This window comes from Argiope bruennichi, chromosome X1 (genome assembly GCF_947563725.1).
Source record: "Argiope bruennichi chromosome X1, qqArgBrue1.1, whole genome shotgun sequence".
NCBI lineage: Eukaryota > Metazoa > Arthropoda > Arachnida > Araneae > Araneidae > Argiope > Argiope bruennichi.
The window spans coordinates 15654281-15673928 of record NC_079162.1 but is presented as its reverse complement, the minus strand read 5'-3'; the positions used below and the strand labels follow the sequence as shown (position 1 = coordinate 15673928).

Here is a 19648-nt window from a genome sequence, read left to right as displayed (position 1 = left end):
TAGAAAGAAAATACCATCCCGTCCTCTCACCAAAATTGCGAAATCCATTTCAAAATAGTCCCTTCTTTGTTCTAAAAGGACATTAATACAGTTAAAAGAATGCCAAATTCAAAAACTTGTTTCAGAATCATTTATTTGATTCCGTTTTAAATAATTTAGACTCTGAAATTTAAAAACTTTTAATTCATATAAATGGCAAAAATCTAATTTTGGGTTACGTATTCATTTTTCTTTTAATGATTAAAAACTTGTAGTTTTTCATGAATTTTTCTTGCATTTTTATTTTGTTAAATAAAAATAGCTTCTTGTAAAGTGAACAGTTGTAAGTTGTAAAGTGACCAAATTAAATAAATCTAAAAAATAAAAAATAAGCATTAATAGTAATTATTCAAAGATTCAATAAATTTAGAAAGTTTAGTTTTAATACGTGTACATTAATATATGCAAGATCATTTTACTACGATGAAAAAAGAGTTAGGTAAGTAATTTCGAATTACATGATTAAGCAAAATAATTTGAAATGTTTTCAAAAGTTTTTAAAATGTCCTGTTAACAATTTTAGGAGAAATTTTTCTGATAAATTCATTTAGTTGAAATCATCTCATAAAGAGTAATTATTATATTTTTGGTAAAAAAAAATCATTACAATCCCAGTTGAGGGCTTTTCAATGTCCACGAAGTTGTCATGAGGTAACAAGCATTTAGTTTTGAAAAATTAATTGATGGAATCATGTTTCTATTTCCGTTCATTCAAATGAAAACTGAACCAAGCTTCACTTTTCTGAGTCTAAAACATTGCTCGCTTCAATCTTTATAAAGCTGCTCATTAATCTTAATCAATTACCCTTAATTACGTCTTCATTCTGAAGAAATTTCTTTTGAGAATTCGTTTCTTTCTTCTTTTCAAGAAAGTATAAAAGCTAAGCAAGAAGAATTATCTGCCTTTCGCCTCCGTCCCATCTCCCGGTCAGCTTACCACAGCCAGTCCTAAACTACCTGCAATCAATTTCACACCTAAGATGAAAGCATGTAGGAAGAAAAAAAAAAAAAAATCCCCCCATAACATCATAATCTCAATAATGCTTCCAGTGTTAAAAAAAAAAAAATCAAATAATAAGGGAAAGTTGTAGAATCGGAAAGATTCTTTTGCTGTTTTATTAGACAGAAGAATGAGTTCGGTTTGAAAAGCTGTTCCAGTTGCAATGATTCCACCGTAGGGCATCGCAACTTCTTATCATGCCAGTCCTTTGTTGGATCATTTGTAATAGTTATTTGAATGAGAAGCAGCCAGTGCATCTTTCTTTTCTTTCTTAGTTGTTTTTCTGATTCCTGTTTGACAAGATTGTTTCTTTAGCTAAGGATTTTCAGCAGCTACTTTGAATGCATTTGAAATTGACAAATAGTTACTACGTAAAAACTGAAACTGTTTTCTTTTGGCAAGAATTTGTTGTTCGATGAATGTCTTATTCTTCTGGGAAGTAAAAAAATTGTATGACATTTAGGTATTGAAAAACGCTTTAAAAATTTAGCCAATAAATCATTTCTTATAATTTGGAAAGTTGTTCAGTCAGACGATGTCCTTCTTTGGATTTGGCTTAAAATGGTAACATATCAGTTTGTATTAAAATTCGTTTTATCCAACTAATCCATTTTGATAAATAAACAATATCCAATTAGATAAACTGAACAGAAAATACCAAAAATATGTTAAAAAATATTGCACAATTAAAAACAGAAACAATTCTCGAAAATTATTGATTTATTTTGCTGCTTCTCATGATAGATGTGAAAAGTTATTTATCCATGTTTATATAGTTTAGATGTTGATTCTTTTGTAGTTTTTTTAAACTAAAAAATAACCTTAATAAGAAAAACGACACAATAATATTTCAAAGCAATACATAAAAATCTTAATTTTTTTATAATTGGAGAGTGGTTAAACATCATTTGAACCAAGATTAGACACTTTAAAAGTTATATCATTCTTAAATAATACAACTTATCAAACTTTAAGTAGCTAAACAATAGCAGCCAGAATACTCATTTTAGCTAACAAAATAAAACCTGCAGAATATATAGAGGAGATGTTCTAAAATGCATGTATTATTTTGTTTTAACTACTGCACGTTTTCCTTCTATAATAAAAGAATTAAAAATATTAATGTTTTACTTTGCTTATTTGTTTTTTCGTAATGGTTTTAACGGTCTTCGACTAGAATATTTGCTAAGTAATTTGTAATAATATTTCAGCTAATAATTTTTTTAAACTGTAAAACTTCTTAAAACATATTTATTTCTATATTTCCATTTTATTACAAAATTATACAATGATTAGCATAATTGTTTAGTTTAAGATAAAGAACTAGTAGGATTTATTAGTTATATGCGACGTCAAACCGAATTTCAAAACAAATTTTCCTTGTAAACTAAAATCTTTTCTAAACCCTTGTGATTTTACCTGAAGAGTTAATATTTCTGATAGTTGAGCAATTGTTGCCCTTCTCCTCAGCTAGAAAAGAATCTTCGCGATGAGAATTTAAAAAAAGTAAAACCCAAACATAGCTCTAGGTGAAAGAAAATGTGTTTAAATTTTCATCACGGAGTCGGGCAATGAGGCATACGCTCGCTCAGCTGTAAAGACAAGAAAGACGACAGATCGAAATTAAGGAAGAAACGCGTCTAAAGCAAAGTTTTTCACCCGTTTGAGTGTTCCAAGGTCGAGTCGGGGCGTATCCGGGTTGTGTCGCTTGCGTCTCGTTTGTCAAACATCCCGGAACTCAAAGGAAGACCGTCAAAAATGAAATGGCTTTACCCGTTCAGAATCATCCAAAATTATGAGAAAACTTACGAGAAAATGTATTCATTGTGGCATTGAATTAAAATGCTTCCATTAGTTTAAGACAATTGATGTTATCTGTTAAATTTTCTAAGGACCTCATCGCACGTACATCCATTTTTTTAAAAATTTTGTGAAAATGAATGAGACTAATTTTAAAAACTTCAGCAAATAGACGATTCTACATGCAAATTTAAAGGCTTGTATTTACTTTTCTGTATACGAAATAAGATTCTGTGTAGTTGATTTTCCAGCAAGCTCTGCCATATGCTACGTATTTATTCAATCCGTTGATAACGTTACGTTAAAGAAACAATTTTCAGTGCTTCAAATGAAAAGTATCCTTAAAATCAACAATTCCACTTTGATCTTATTTAATTACTGAAGAACGCAAAATAATATTATCAAAAAAAAATTCATTGAATTAAGCTTAAGACTTTTGACTTTATTAAATTTTCGTGCCGGAATCCAATTGAAGAATTAATATAAAAGATTTCAGGCTGTCACTTCAGTTTCTCTTATTGAGTACAAAGTATATTCTAAAATATTTTCTCTCTGTTATAATGAGATAAAGAAATGCAGGATTCTAGTTAACATTTGAAAATGTATTCTCATTTTAATGCGTGATCCCTGAAATCAGAGCCAGTGGATTTAAACTCTATCATTAAAGTGAAAGTTATCAATCTGTTATATTTCTTTAGCAAATAACTTTTAACGACAACATTGATTTGATTCAATGTTTGTGCACATATTCCTTTCTTAGCTGGCCACAAAATGCAATCCTTAGAAAATCTGACGTAATATTTTTACCAGTATGGAAAAAAAAAAAATTAAGAACTGCATTCGACAACAGGCAATTTAAAAATAGATAGACTATGAAGAATTTCTCTTGAGTCGTTTGTTTCAAGGGAGTAATTATTTTTTTCCTTGACATTGTCAAAAGCATATTTCTCTAAATTCATAGGAATTGTAAATTTCTCCTTTTGTGTATAATTAAATCCCGTATGTGAAAATAAATGAAAGAGAAACCTAAGTATCTACACATTTAAATATTAATTTCAGGAATTTTAAAAAATTATTATTTTTTGGCGTCTGGTCTATTTGTTTTAATATGAAACTCCGTGTCGGTACTTTCGAATAATTTTAATTATCATTTATGATAATTTTAGTTTTATAAGCCTAAAAAAAAGAAAGAAAAAATCCGAAAAGAAATTGGGTGGAAATCCTTACGAGGCCTTTAAAAAGACTGCATATTTTTGAATTCGTCATAGGAAGTGACATTTAATTATTTTTATTAATGCTGTTATAAAAAAAAAGTTATATATATTTAGAAAGGAATTCTCCTCTAATTTTAAATTCAATATTATACATTTTACGTATTTGTGGTTATAAATTCTTTCAATTAGAGATGCTTAAAATATTATTTTATAAGAAATTTTATTTATAAGAAAATTTTATAGTTTCTTTCAATTTTTTATGAACCTAATAAACAATGAGCTAGAGTTTCTAATCCCCAACGAAATTCTGTTAATTTACTGATACTGAGTTCAATACTACAAACATATATGCATTATATAGGCCAATCCTGTGTTAACTGATTACGATATTACAGTTAACGAATGTAGAAACATTTTGAGCCTCCCGACAGGCATACTAGTGAAGCAAGAAACAAAAAGTAAAAAAATGCATTATTTTTTTCTCTGGATATGAATCAAAAAATACTGGAAGAGTTCTGGATAAATTAAAAGGGGGTTTCTCATTGGAGATATTGACAAAAGTGTTATTGGACGCCCATGAGAAAATATATAACAGACAGAGATGCTAGAAATTGCACTTCAGGGGAATCAACCCAAACTACTGCAAACCACGGATCGCTAATTACAAATAATAGTCGGAACTTTGTCGTCACATTGACACAAAATATAAAAACAAACATTGACAGACGGTGATTAAAAGATTCCACCTTCCTGGCTTGTTTGCTTATAAACAGGTTCGATGCATTCCATTGAAAATTTCCAGTAAAAGAAAAAGATGTGGGTGGCGTCGTAAAATCGCCAACTAAACTGATTAAACTGATCGGCGGTGGGGAAGGGCATTGTTCACGGATGATAGCAGATTTTGTTTATTACCCGATTCAAGATGTCGAGTACATTTGGCGTGAATCCGAAAAAGCCTATCTTCCCACGAATTGGAAATTGACCTTCACAGAGGTATCGGTGTACGGTTTCCGAAGCTCTATTTTTAAATGGATGTATATTACTTTACGTTACAGAAAGGGGAACTATGCACAACATATTTGTAAAATAAAATCGTATATTCATATTTCCCTCGTGAATGCAGTTTTTGTGGTACCATTCGAATTTGTTTCATGTTCTGGTGATAATCTCCGCTGTCATTATGCTTCACAATCTTTTAGAAAGTGAAATGATTTATCGAATGGAGATACCTTCCCACTCTTTCATTTTGTAGAATATGTATGGAATGCTCTTGGGAGACGAACCCAATCAGCCAACGCTAAAAGAAAAAGACCTTAATGTGAGGCTTAAACAAAAGTTTCAGTATTATTAAATTATACTGGATAATCTGATCAAGATTATATACAATCAACGCATCAAAGTAAAAGGTCAATACATATTTTATGAAAATTACACACTCAGACACATACATACACACACACCACAAAATTGGAATCAAATTCTTATTTTAATTTTGTCTATATCTCTAAAAACCATAAAATTATGTATTTTGCACTCTATATTTCTTATATACTCCCATTAAATAGTTATTTTACGAATTGTATTTTCCTACAGGATTTTTTATGGTTTATTTCTGCCTTTATTAACAATTTCAATAAATTATTTTTCCTTACTACATTTTGTTGTTTCTTAATTTATGCACTCCTGTGTCATTTTATTGAAATATTTTATTAGTTTTTGAATGATCTTTATATACAAATTGCTGAAATATTCTAGATCTCTTAAAAAGCTTTAAATTTTTACTTTTCTGTTTTACAGTTTGGTATAATAGTATATTATATTCAACGTAATTTCTAAATAGTCTTATTTCTGTGAAAACAATGAACTGTGTATTAAAGCATTCTCACTCGTATTTATGAAAAAAGATAGCTGTTGGGGAGGGAGAAAAAAAATAACTTGATTTGTTTTTCTGGAATACTTCGAGAATCTGAACTATTATTCATTATAGAAGTCTTAAAGAGACTTCCATAATGAGGAAAATAAGACAGTAATACCAAAAGAAATTTATTAAAATTTTGGCTTTTGAATAAAAATGTGGGGTTTTCTTTTTTTTTATCGTTTACCGTAAGATACCATATTTTATCATATTATTCAAATATCTAAATATAAACCGGTAAGTGGAATTTCTCGCTCCTAAAATTTAAAAATTGCTTTTATATCGTTTTTCATTCATTTGTTATGTATTTCAAATTGTTAAAGAAAAGAACTGAAGTCTAGCAATCTTTATTTTTGACTTCATTACCAAGCTTAAATTTGAGGAATAGTCATCAAAGAATGTATGAGGAAACGTTTTCTTCTATACTAATATGTCGCATTTTAAAGAAGGAAACCCATTATGCATTTTTCCTTTCGACTGCGATTTGACATTTTCGGGATGAGACTACCTGCCATTTATTTATCTGTTATACTTTTAAATTCCTATGAATGCGAATAGAGAGACACTTTGAAGGGTTTCAAACAGCATTATAGTTTCAAACGATAAAACCAGATGTTAAATTTCATTCGTCTAGCTCTTTGCTGTTTACATGAGTACGATGGACAGACTTTCCGCAAACGAATTTTGTCCAGAATTTCGTGGAGATCTTCATTATTGGCGAAAAGATAAATACGAAATGCCATCCTATCTTGTTACGCTTCAAACTCATGGTGTTCACAGTTCGATAGATAGCTAGACAGATTGACATAATTTCAAAAAACTGTTTTCGGGACTTTAGAGGTCATCAAAAACTCGAGTTCAAATGTTCTGAGGATTATAGTATTTTCTGTCTTTAAACTTCGTGTACGAAGGAATGAAAATAGATTTTCAATAGGAGCTAATATTTTTTCTTTAGAAATTGATGAAATGCTGTGGAATGGGGAAATAATTTTCTTGTCTTGACAAAATTCTTCGTTCTTCAAAAAAAAAGGGGGGGGGGAGTATATCAAAATAAAGTTCAGTCATTTTTGTTGAATTTGTATTGAAAAGAGGAAAAAATTCTATCATTATTTTCATGCATATAATTTGTCAATTTTTATTTGCGGCTATTATAAATAATGGTTTACTCCATGATTTTCTAAGATAAAACCTTCCCATTTCCATGCTCAAAGAACAGAGACAGAAATTGGCATGGAGGGGAGAAGGCATCAAAGAAAGATGTCGCAATCAACCCAAGTAATTTGTACAAAATTCAGATGTTTGTGAGAGCAAAGACCGTAATGAAATCCAGTTCACACACTTTTTCATCGATTTGACGTGATAATTACAGAACAGCATTCAATTATCAAAAGACGCTTTATTAAGTGGGCTGTAGACGGGAAAATTTGTTTGTGCTTTTAATAAGGAGCTTGAAATGGTCTGACATATTTGATCTCGGAACTGTCAAGCATTCGGATGATTGCGTGATTCATTCCGTCAGTGTTTTTAAAAACAAACCGCGAGTGTTTCTCTCTCTCTCTCTCTCTCTCTCTCTCTCTTCGAAGCTTCTTTGCGATAGAGACCATTTAAATACACAAATATTAATTTTTATTTAGAAAACTTGTTTGTTGTAGAAACACTTCTACTAGACACGCGCAGTCTTGAAGATTTTGTAGCCTAGCATTAATATATGGATGTACTTTTTTTTTATTTCATCTAAGTGGCTGCAATTTATGCAATATAATACGTGCCTTATTTTATATATAACAGGGAGGAGTGAATTTGCGAATTTTGATAACAGGCGAAATTTTGAAACATTGCAATAAGTTATGAATTCAAAATACAAAAGTAGAATTGTATTAAGACACTATTCAATAAATTAGATTTTCATTGATAATAATATTTTATGATAATTTTAATGTTTCGTTCATTCTAATTTTCAAATGCATTGCAGTTTCTGAAGATGAAAAGAGAAAGGAAGAATGGGTTGAAATAAAGGAATTCTCAGGCGAGCTTGAATAATTCTACTTGCGGTTTACAGCAAGCCGATGTTTTTGAATACTGATGCTCTTAATACTTTACTAATCGAATCCTTACAATTTACATTTGTAAGTTCTACCATAAATAAACTATAAAATAATAACTATAAGTTCTACAAAATTGCGACTGTTATCCTAATAATTTTTATGTCCCCTTTATTGAATAATTTCTCATAACGCTAATTTTTCAATACTATTTATAGTATAAATAGATTTAATTTATAAAATACAATAAGCAATTGATTCAAAATAAATTATTCTTTAGTTAAATAAATAATGAAACCAAAGCTTTTCTAAATTTTAAAATCAGAAACAAGATATCAAATTAATCCTGTCTTGAAAATCAAGAAAAAGTGTGATAAAATAGAAATGTTGATCACAAATTTATCACAAAAATTTTGAACCTGAAATAAATATTAATAATAATTTTATTTTTTACATATTATAAATATTTATTTTATAAAAAAAAATATTTTGCTTCTAAAAACAAAAACTAAAACATGTACTGGGATTTTGTAATTATAACTAGCTGGTACCCGGCGTATTGCTACCACAAAAGAAATAATTTTGGAAATATCGTTTGAAATTTAAAATAACTGTCTTATTTAACTAGGAATGATAGAAAGAGTTATATTTATTTTCTTGTCGACAATGAATACTTTTATTCAAATTTAATGATATATAAAGAAGAAGTATAAATAATATTTATTCTACTTTTTTTACTTATTATTCAAGTGCTTTAGGGCTGACACTATTTTTTTGTTTTTCCGCCTTCAGCAGAAACAAATAAATTTCTTGGCTGTCCGACTCGAGAGCATCCAGCATAAAGTAGAATAAATATTATTCTACTTTATGTAGAATAATATTTATTCTACTTTTCCATGTTTTTCACAATCCATGTTTTATTGTGAAAAACATGGATTTTCTAGGTTTAATCCGCACAGTCGAATGGGGAACTGCAGTCATTTGAAATCGAATGGCAAACTGTGCGATACTCCCACCTAGCCAGAGGCCATGCGGGAAACTTGATGGGGCCGCCGAAGAGCAACCCCACCTAGTACGAAGGTACAAACTACACCTGATGACATTGGACCTTTATAAACAATAAAGAACCCTCTAGAGAAAACGCATATTGGAACAGAAAAAAAAAGAAGAAGAAACATTACATATTTTAAAACATTAAAAATGCATAAAAAACATTAAATGAGTGTAAATTTTTTACATTAGGTAAGAGCTAAATACAAAAGATTTGGCAAAATGTCCGTAATAGAAGATTTAAAAACTGGAATTTTTATGAGTTCTTCGACTTTAAGACACATCAATGGGAATGCGTGGAATGAGCACATCTTCTCCAGTCGACTTTCCGTTAAGAATAGTTGCCTCGCTTCATGTCGCATATTGGTCTTTCGATTCTGATGCGTGTGATCAAGTAGCATATAAACGTTGTCTTTTAATTTTTCTTTGATAGTGAATTTGCTGTTCGTAAGCGATCTGCTTTATTGCTCGCTTGTCGTTCTTCGTTTGTTTGAGAACTTCGAATTGGCTTATTTCTACGTGCCGCGCTGATAGATCTATTAAGTGACGAACGTTTGGAGACATTTTTTTTGTCGAAACAGTCAACACGACATACGCATATATAACCGAAATACAGTTTGTAGATTCTCTGAATAAAAAAAAAAAATTACTGTTTGCTCTGGAAAATTTCCATTACATAAAACTTAACTTGAGCGGCATCGATAATAATAATTCTATTTTGTATCTGTGAGATGGGCGGTACGCCACAATCAAAATATTGTGCACGGCATTCTGTGCATATGACTATTTATTAATGAGAAGAAAAAAATAGCACTTGCTTAAATATTTTCGATTTCATTTCACTCACATTGATTGGCATCAATGATAATAATTATATTTTGTTTGATCTCACTCATTATTTGCCTGAATATACATCTGAATGGAACTTCTCTGACTCTAATAATAAAGCGTCGTAAAGTAGATTGCTGTCAGTCAAAGAAATTCCGATAATTTTAGATTTAAATAGGGTTTTAGGGATTAAAATAATCTTAATGAAGCAATAGTCACACGTGTTTGTTTCCAACACCGCTTCCGTAACTGTTACATGAGTAAGTGGTATCTCATTGAGATCCATTTTTCCAAAGTTTCGTTGTCTTGAGAAGACGCCAAGTTTTTCTCCATCAACGGTTCCTTTGTCTTTTCAACGGCTCTTAAGGACAATAAATTACAAAAACTGCCAATGACAGCCAAGCGTGTTCGAAGAGGTGCGACTTTTTACTGCTGTGTAGATGAGCCACTCCTAAGATATTGTTTTTAAGATATTTTTTTTCCGTTTGCTAGAATTTTGTTTTTACAGAGAATGGTAAATTGTACTCGTTTAACCCACCCTCTTTAGCCAGTGCTACTGTTGTGCAAATTTTTTTATAATATAAGATTTTTTTAATTGGTTTTCTTTCTCGTACACGAAATATAGAAAAAGTATTGTTATCGTCAAGCTTGAAAATAGGATGAATCTACATGTTTTAGACCTCTTTGAGTTCGAAAAAACCATTTCTGAAATATGTCTATCTATCCATCTGTCTGTGGCAAATATAACTTAAAAAAGCTTTGAGCTAGATGGATGAAATTGTCTTTATACCGAATTTGTAGATTTCTAAGAAATATTGAACACATTCTGTCCGGCTGTTCAAATATAAGTTCACACGATAACTGCAAAACGAAGAGAGCTAGATTACATAAATTTTGAACACAGATTAGATTGTAGACATCTATGAAGTACGAGGCGTTGAACGTCTGTCGGTTTATAATTTCAGAAGCATGTAAACTCAAAAGTACAATGACATCAAATACATCAAATTTGTTCTGTGACTACAATAGTAGTTCTGTGTCAAATTTTGGATTCCATCGGTTGAGAAAAAAGGCATTTAAAATATAAATTCGATTTTCGAATGCGTGTTTTTGAAAGTGATTGTAATATGTATAATAAATTATAACATGGAAAAATAAAACTCGAAAGCTAATAAGGAAGGAAAGGTGTTTATTATTATATGTATTTTTTCTCCTCATTTTTATATACTCGTTTTAAAATGAATTACTTTAACATTCAATTATTTAAATATAGAATGACTGAAATCAAATATTGATCAATAACGTACTGTACCAATGAATGTCAAAATTCAAATTATAAAAATGAACATCGTCCCATCTCTTTAAAGATCTGAATTCATTTTAGAAGTTACTATTTTTTGAATGGAAATTCGTGAGAAATGTTTAAGTAAAACATATTTACCACAGTTTGTTTTCCCTCAAGACATTTCCCTGCATTTTCAGAAGAATATTTACTCCAGTAAAATTTGTTTTTCAAGGTTATTTATTTATTTGGTATTTTTTTTAAGAAAAAGATTATTTAGTGCTTTATTTAAAAACAATGATATTAATTCAAAATTAATATTAGATAAATATTATTTATATTATCAAGTATTGTGGTAACGAACGAGGCGTCGGTAGGGGTAAATCTTCGTTAGTCGAAGAGGTCGTTTCTTTCAAATTATCTCTGGTACACGTACCGCTATATTTATCTGAAGTCATCAGCGAGCTGCTTTGACCTCTTCTGGAGACACTTAAGTCTATGAGAAAGCCTCTTACACTGTCTTACGCGGACCACCAAAGAAGTAAGTTAGGATTCCAACACAGAACAACAAATGCAACGCAAAATACATTTTCAGAGTCAAAAGCCAGGTTGCAAAGATAACCGACGGTTTTCTGTTCTAAAGTTGAAAAGGGCGGGACGCGTTTTTTTTTTTTTTTTTTTTTTTTGACACACTAAGTAATCCATAGTCAAGCATTGTTATCAGCAGCTCTTTGACGGTCCACTGCGTTGAGATTTACGAAGGAGTCAGGATGTCTCTGAGGATAGCGGCAGGTAATAAATGCCATTCAGGGAGCCCTAGAAATCAGTTCCAGTTCCTGAAAAAAATTAACTCTTGATTCATGCCCGACGTGTGCCTTCTTATCAGGCCAAGGTACACAAAATGAAGTATCAACCTTTGTTGTATCTTCACTTATCTTTGCTTTTCAAATGCAAGAAACTGCAAGGATAAAAATCACGGCAATAAACATTGCTTTCATTAAAGTAGTAATATTTCGCTCTAAATTTTAATGGAAGGATCCTTTACAAACTGTACTGCGCTAATGAAACAATATATGAGGTGCCAATGAAGAAGAAATATTCTATAAATACTAAGGTATGTTATAAAGAGCATTTATTTGTATCTATCACTGTAAATCTTTTAGATCATTCTAATTTTCAGATGTGTAGTAGTGGTTTCATGAGTCATTAAACAGAGGATTTTCTTACTAATAATATTTCACTAGATTAGTGAAACATTTCAATCAAATCCTTACACAGAAATTTGCTGTTTTTAAAACTTTCTATTAAAGAGAATTTTTAAATTATGAATAGCGACCTGAAATGAAAGGATTCAATTTGGGATATATTTTGCAAAATTCGAAACCGTGTTTTTGGAGAATCTCTGTGCTGTAGAGTGCAAAAAACAATTTGAATTACTACAGTTAGAGTCAATTATGATCACATAAATATATATATATAATATAATATTAAATTCATTCGTGCGTTCATTCTCTTATTCATCGCGTAATCTTCGCGCGTAAAAATCTTCAAGTGGGAGTAAACATCATTAATAAGTAATTTTCTGTTGAATTAAAAATTGGCGATAAAACATAAAAATGGATTTTATTATGAAATAAAAAAAAGTATAAAATGAATCAAATATTTTTAAAAAAATATTTTCCCAATTATTATCCTTTTAAATTTATTTTTTAATGCAAGTATTAAAAAAAATGTGGAATTTTTTTTTCTGTCTAAAAGGTTAAAAAAAAAAAAATGTCCTTGGACCGAAAAATTCACAAATAAAAAAAAAAGTTTTGAATTCCTGTTTAAGAGAAATTTCGATTTCTACTTACTTTTTTTCTTGTAACTGTTTTTTTAATGAATTATATTAGGGGGGAAAAGCAGTATTCTTTTAAGTCTTCTTATATTGCTTTCTGAAATCAATCATATGAAATTCGTTCTAAAAATGGATCATTCAGAACCTCAATATGCTTTACGTCGATTCGGAAACATTGAATTCGTCAGTTCCTTAAGCATGAACGTGAATACTGCACTTTTTTTCACATATAACAATAATATATCATTGAAAATACTTTAATTCTTTTTTTGAGTAGTAGCGCTAGAAACAGCAATATTTCAATCAAGTCTTTTGAAATAAATTTCAGGAAACATGAAGCCGTAAAAATTATATTCTATAATGGGATTTCCTATTAAATAAATGCTTCATTCAATTTCGCTACTTTGCCTTCTAAAATGTTATCATAAGCATTTTAAGATAACCTACAAATTGACAATCTTTATTACTTGATTCACTAATATAGACCTGAACACTTGTAATATTTCTTTCTTGTCGATTGCTACTCCTTTTTATTTCTGAAAAAACCCTGTTCTAAAAATTTATTTTGTGACTAACATTTATTTACGGTGATGAAGAGAAAATTTTCATTTATTTTCTTCCACTCTGAGAAATTTCCCGATAAAATCAAAGAATTGCAACTCAAATGAAAGTAATACAAATAAAAGCTATTTTATAAATGCACACTTTTAGAAGTGAACTAAAATTACCTTTTTAGAATTAAAATCTAATCAATGAATTTGTTTCATCCTATCAGTTTTTGAAATTTGATTTGTTTCAAATGCTACTATATTGATGTCACTTTTTTTTTCTTTTTCGAAATTTGTTTCAACCAAACAATGTGAATGTTTATGCAGTGTTGACGAAATTGGCTTAGTTTATAGAATCATTTGATAAATACTAATATTTTCCGATTGAGTTGTACTTTTTGAAGGAATTAGTATCTTATAAAAGCAAATTGCGGTTAAAATATTCGTAAGGCTATGGCTTGAAACTCTTGATGATGGATCTTTATCAAAGCATTTTATTTTATTCTAAATGAAATAAAAGAATAATATGCCTTGAAACGATTATTTGTTTTTTCTTTGTCATTTTCTATATACACGCCTCTTTTTGGTGCGAAAATATTCCTCTACGAACGATGGATCATTGAAGAAAATTGTTTGTTTTTTTTTCATGGCAATCAAAGTGAGTCACACCTTAGTTTTAATTAATTTTGCTGCTCTGGATTCTTCCCCTCTTCGCTACGTTCGCGTATCTTTTCAATCCATGGATAATTGCTTCAATACTGAACTGAATCATTTCTGAAGCTTTTCAAGTGTTAATCATTCTTTACATATACTATTATAATACACATTGTGATATGCGGAGGGAACTTTAAATCCATTCCTTTTGTTAAGGGACTGTTGAAAAGACTTGTTATTAAATCCATTCAAATGACGTAGTTTTATTAACTGATAGAATGAGCCAAGGGATACAATTAAATGAGCTCTTAATTTAATATTTGCTGAAAGGCTCGTGGTACTGGATGGGATTTTACTAGTTTAATCTATTCCATTTTATTTATGGTAACTTTTTATTGAAAGTCGCCATAGAATAAAATAACTTAAAAATTAATTTCGTTTATTTTTTGCACATGTACCTCCATAAATGACTATTATGTGAACTCCATTGATTTGATTAAAAACTAAACTTTCTATAAAAATATTACTAGTAGAATGTTAAAAAATAAAATAAGATTCAAATTGTGAAACGTTATTTAGCAACATTTTGCAATAAGGTCGCACCTTAGTTAGTAGATTATAAGCAGTGGCTTAACTATAGAGTGAAGACCCGCACTGAGGTGTTACTGGTCTATATTCTGGGACTGATCCAATTAAAAAAGGACTGTTGCTCCCTTTTTTTCCTTAGTTTTTAAAAGGCTCTCTCTCTTCACATGAACCTTTTTTTTTTTTTTCTTTTTTTCGTAATACAGTGGAGAAAACCGAATGTGCATATGAGCCATTTATGTTGAAAGTGTGACAAGCCCATTGTTGAAAAAAATGGAGATAATGGTAGTTATAGATAAAATTTGTTATGATCTTTTTATGCGTAAACAATTTAAAGTAAAAAAATAAAAAAAAAAACAGATTCTAGTACTTTGGAGATGGAAGTTTTAGCTCTTAATAGTATTGAAAATCTGTTTATTTTGAAAGTGGTGCAAGTCTATCTTAGATGACTGAAATTATTTTTGACCGAATATATTACTGCAAAATTTAGCTCCGGTTGCTGTATGGTGAAGCGAATCTGGCCGTTTGATATCATGTCTGAAATCTAGAGTGTTTCTATCTATCTATCTATCTTTGATGATGAAAATCGGTGGTTGTACAGTATTTCATCAATAATAAAAAGTATATCTTAATTTTGTGTTCCGAAATAATATTTTTACTTCCAACACCTATTGTTGAGTCCAGTGACAATGAAATAAATATTATTGATCATAAATTTTTGTTGTCAGGGCATTCAATTTTACCGAACGATCGTGATTTTGGAGTGGTAGAACTCACAATCGGGAAAACCAATTCCTCGTATATTCCCCAGGATTAATATAAAGTAATGCGAAATTGTCGAAAACATAATAAATGTTTAATACATGAAATGAAACGCGGATATTTATTTTCAATCCAACCTCTGGAGAAAGCGGTTTCAAAAAGAAATAAAACTGCCGATGGAGAAAACGTGAATTGTTTAACTACATGCTGGATCATATTTACAAGTGATGCAACATGCAAAATGTTCTACAAAACTTCGATAGAACGAAATGCTGAATTTAAAATGATCGATTTGCCACCACAAAGTGGAAGACCAAGTAATTTCAGAAATATAAAACTATCTTTTATGTATGAAAAAAAAAAGGACATCTGAAAAATGCAAGAACATGATGGATTTATTACCATATATACCGCTTGTTCATCATGAACATTTTAAAATGTTAAATCTTGAATAAAATTAAATTTAATTATACCTAAGTATAAACTGAAAATGTATAATTTCATTGAAAATCTTAATAAAACAGAATTGTATTTTGTTATGTTATATTTTCTACAAGAATATTCTTTGTTTTGTTTCATTTTTTATCAAATGAATATATAATTATAAAATTTTGAATAACATTTTGTTTTTATTAATAAAAAAAAGGTTGTTGCAACTAAAATATTTCCCAATTAAATGAACGTTTACAATAATTCATTCATTTCGAAAGTGAAGCAAGTCCATTTAGTTATAATAAAACTATTATTTTTTTTAGTCAGCACTATAAACACTATTGGATTTTAAACTTACTTTATCTGGTACCACCAAATATAATATATATATATATATTAATACTTACCAGTATTTTTAAATTTATTGAAATGCAAACCTTTAAATATCTCGCAATAACAAAAAATGGACTTGCCCCATTTTCCAAATAAACGGCTCATATCTACAATTTTCGTAACATTTCACTGACCTGATTAGATTTTCGAGTAATTCATTCACATACACGAGAATATACCGACCAAAAACGAGGAATGGGATCCAAAACTGGATACAGTTCTGATAACAAAACTATATGCTTCACTCAACCCCTTTGGCAACTTTGAATTATTCCGCATACATGAGCAAGGACGGACAGACTTCACGGTTGGATTACGTCGAAAATTTGATAGAAATCTGCAATTATGGCAGCATGCCAAATTTCATTTGTCTATCTCGTTGCCTTTTCTGATTTTCATATTCACAAACTAATAAACGTAAGATAGATGTAATTCTAAATGTGAATTTATTTATTTACGTGGAGAATTCAGTATTTTGTAATTTCTTTAAAAGGTCGAGTTTGATCATTTTGACGATTGCATTATTTTCCCTTTGTATATGAGAAATTTTGTTTAAAGCATTCCTTTGAAATTTTTTTTCCCCAATTTTTAAACGCCAGTGGACCGAACAAAGTATTCTGCGATGATCAAGAGAGTAACTTATCCAAACGGCTAAAGGGTTACCGAGAGCTCCAAATTTTCTTTGCACGCTACTGATAGGGAAGTAAATCTATAGCTGAATATTCAGATGTTCAGTTACATGAGTAAATAGTCATTAAAAATTTCAAAAATCTGAAGAAAATAAGATTTTTTAACGTTAACACTAAAGATTCTATAGACTCTTTGACTCTCTATAATTATAGATTATTGAAATCAAATCTTTTCATATATTGTTACCAATACTGATAATAAGTGTTCCAATATTATTATCCATTAATCGTACTAAAACATTTGAAACGATTATCAGAATAATAGCTAATCAATTGCTTGTCTTAAATTTTTTTCTCTTTAAATTAGCTTGTGCAAATTACAAAATTCCTCATGGAGCGCAGAACAGCGGTTTAGCTCGAATAAAAATGAAAGAAATACAATAAATTCTTTTGATACAAGACTTTATTCCAATAACAAAGATTTTGATTGCTTTAAAACAATAGCTTCATAATATGTTAACTTAGAAAAAAAATCTCTTCATAGAAAAAAAGTTAAATTGTTTACATTTAATATCCATATGTGAATGAATCCGAGAAAAGAGCTAAGACAGTAAATAGCAAAGCTTAAAAAAAAAATTTTTTTTTTAATTCTTCTTGGTAAAATAATATATTATTAGACTTTTTAAAATGATTTATAAGCCTAAATAAGCAAAGAATAGTTTATGCACAAAATGAGTCCTTTATGAAAACCTTTATTTTTATTTCTTCATCTGAAATGTTATTTCTTCTTTATGCTTTATCAATGCGATAGTAAGATATAATTTGTAGTGCATAAATGTATCTTTTCCCGTAAACTGGAACCACTCTTATTTTGGAATCAGAAATCTGGATAAATAAGTAAAAATTTTTTTAATAATAGTTTGATTCCAACCTTCCAAAGATAATCTATAATGAAAAATGTGTTTTATAAAATCAGCCATTAGTGGAAGTAAAATAATTAATATACTGAAAATAATGTTTTAGACTGGAATTCAAAAAGTTATAAATTTTTTTGCCAGAAGATTTCTAAAAAAATCTGTTTTAAAAGATTTGGGAATTTTTATGATTTTGTTGCGAATTACAGTTTGAAACTAAGCTTTTGAGTTATGCTAACTGAGAAAGATCTTGAGATTCTACATTCAGACTTTTTCCAAAAGAAATGAAATGCAGAAATCCCGGGCATGCATCTTTTAATGAATATTAATGTTGTGTTAGCATTTAGTGTGTTTAATTTTTATAATTCAACCATTTGCAATAAATTTTATAAATGTATATATTGAGTGATACAAAAACCCATGGTTTGCGTTATTTATTAATGATGCCATTACAGGATTCAAATACTTATGTAAAGTCATCTGCATGCAGGTGATTAAAAATTTTATCTTTAAATAATATTAAGGAGAGTGTAAAATTTGATGTATCGAAAAATTATGATACAAAAAATTTAAATCGGGTCATAAACCTGATCTCTTGTTATTATTGATCTCAGAACAATAGTGATGCCCAATATATGATGGCGTTTTTTCCCTTCTATTCCCAGGGATGATGTTATTTTATCAAATCTTTTTCAGTTTGGCTTTAATAATCGTACTAATGGTTTGTCTCTATGCCGCTCTCTAAAAGTAATAGTCTGAGTATCTATATTCCCACAGTCCCGTGGTTTAATGTCTCGGCTTCGGAAACCGGAGGGTTTCAGGTTCAAGATCCGATTCCACCGAAGAACCGTCGTGTAAGCGGTTCTGGTGAACGTTAAATGCGTCGGGGCCAAACTCCTCTGGCTAGTGTGGTGTGGAAGTTTGGAGAAGGGCGTGCCAACTCAGGTGTCGTTCTCGTCATCTGACCGCGGTTCAGAATTACGAAGTCTGTCTAAAAATAGTCCTAGTGTTGTTTTAAAAATCGTTCATATAATTAAACTAAACTAAACCCATAGTAACGATTTTGGTCGCTATTACAGGGTAGACTTTTTTTAATCCCATTTTCAAAGCTAAGACATAAGCAGCGGGAGAATGTTTTACTCCACTTCTTCAGATGAACTGTCTTTTATTTCACGAGATTCAATTTTCCACAATTAATTTGTCTGCACTTTTAGAAAGACGCTTTTATGGAGTACATTTTGTTTTCTGCATGTACTGGCTTTCGTGATGCTTTTGTTCAGTGCCATTGAGCAAACACAGGTAAACAAATTGCAATCGAGAGCACAGTTCTGCTCTCTTTTTAGGATCATCATGAACTTTTTTTGTCCCGAAATATCTTATTTATGTCGAATCTTTTCAGTTTTTTCCACTCATTTTCTTCTTTCTACTCAGGGACACTTTAAAACCTCGCCGCAAACTATTCTTAAGCAATGCATTTGAGGAATTATATGAAACTACAAAGGAATCTTCTCGAAGGAAAGCAACCAGTTTAAACCGTAATTACAGGTTTATTTCAAATAATAATTTAATTTAAAAATGAACGCAATTTACCTGGTAATTGCATTTGTATAAATAGACGTAGCTTTTTTTTTTTTTTTGAATAACTCTAATAGAGTAATTGATAGAGAAATTGCACCGGTGTTCTATATTTAAAGAAAAATTAATTTGATGTTTTAAAATCACCG

At 29.9% G+C, this 19648-nt stretch overlaps 1 protein-coding gene across 2 annotated transcripts in view; it reads left to right on the top strand.

Moving 5' to 3' along the window:
• Window positions 1-19648, top strand: part of LOC129958503 (Krueppel-like factor 12) — a 296793-nt gene that overhangs the window by 195675 nt on the left and 81470 nt on the right. The window lies entirely within an intron of this gene.